The 1057-nt window shown below is 40.4% G+C and overlaps 1 protein-coding gene across 1 annotated transcript in view; it reads left to right on the top strand.

Moving 5' to 3' along the window:
- Positions 1 to 1057, top strand: part of Znf804b (zinc finger protein 804B) — a 542692-nt gene that overhangs the window by 390910 nt on the left and 150725 nt on the right. The window lies entirely within an intron of this gene.

The raw sequence follows: 1057 nt of genomic DNA, 5'->3' as shown, positions 1-1057 counted from the left end.
AAAATCAAATAACCCCATTAAAAATGGGGCTCAGAACTGAACAAAGAATTCTCACCTGAGGAATGCTGAATGGCAGAGAAGCACCTGAAAAAATGTTCAACATCCTTAATCATCAGGCAGGGATCTTTTGAAATGTATGCGTATCTCACTTGGAGGCTGCTGGAGCTATGGCAGACTGGAGGAACAACTGGTTTCTAACATTCACCCATTTGTTTTTTTTTTTTTTTAAAGGTGAGCAAATATGAAGGGATGGTTGATTGAGGTTTGAATAGGGGTCCAGTGCTTGTTATACTGCTTCTTGTTTAGAGGCATTGGGGACCCAAGGAAGCTAGGACACTGGCCATGTCTGGAAATAACACTATTTTACTCTCTGTCCAGTTGTGCAGAACCATTTGGGTCTAGGTACATGCTGGCCGCAGTTGGAGCACTCTGTTGGGTTGGATAAATGTGGGGCTGGCTGCATTGAAACTGTCCAGAATGCAGATTTTGAAGGAACTGAGCTGGTACGGGAGGATTCTGAAGCTAACTTGAAATCTGTTGAGGCAGATAGATTAGGGAAAGAAGGAAAAGATAAGGACTTTAAGAATTTATTTTTCTTTATCAAATTTGTACATTTAAAATGTTTATGCCCATGGTCCTAGTATTTTGGTGTGTGTGTGTGGGGGGGTCCCACAACAAGAGAAAAGGAGAGATAGAAACCACCCTCAGCAATGGGCAGAATAGACAAGTGGGGAAAGAGAATGTTGACCAACAGTACTTATCTGGAGTTCACTTGGCCTGTGAGAGGTAGAAGCAATTCAATGTCCTAAAGTTTACAAAAAAATTTTAAATTTACAAAAGAGTTAAGTTTTATATATGTTAACACTACCATTGTTTGTACTCTCTACTGAAATCCACCTTGTAGAAAAACAACCCACACCTTTGAATAATGGTAGGTACTTGATTGTTCAAAATGAAGTTGGATAGATGTTCCAACCGGTAAGAAGGACACATGCTCCACTATGTTCATAGCAGCCTTATTTATAATAGCCAGAAGCTGGAAAGAACCCAGATGCCC

This window comes from Mus caroli, chromosome 5 (genome assembly GCF_900094665.2).
Source record: "Mus caroli chromosome 5, CAROLI_EIJ_v1.1, whole genome shotgun sequence".
NCBI classification, from domain to species: Eukaryota; Metazoa; Chordata; class Mammalia; order Rodentia; family Muridae; genus Mus; species Mus caroli.
Note: the sequence above shows the minus strand (reverse complement) of the source record. Positions and strands in the feature narration are given on the sequence as shown.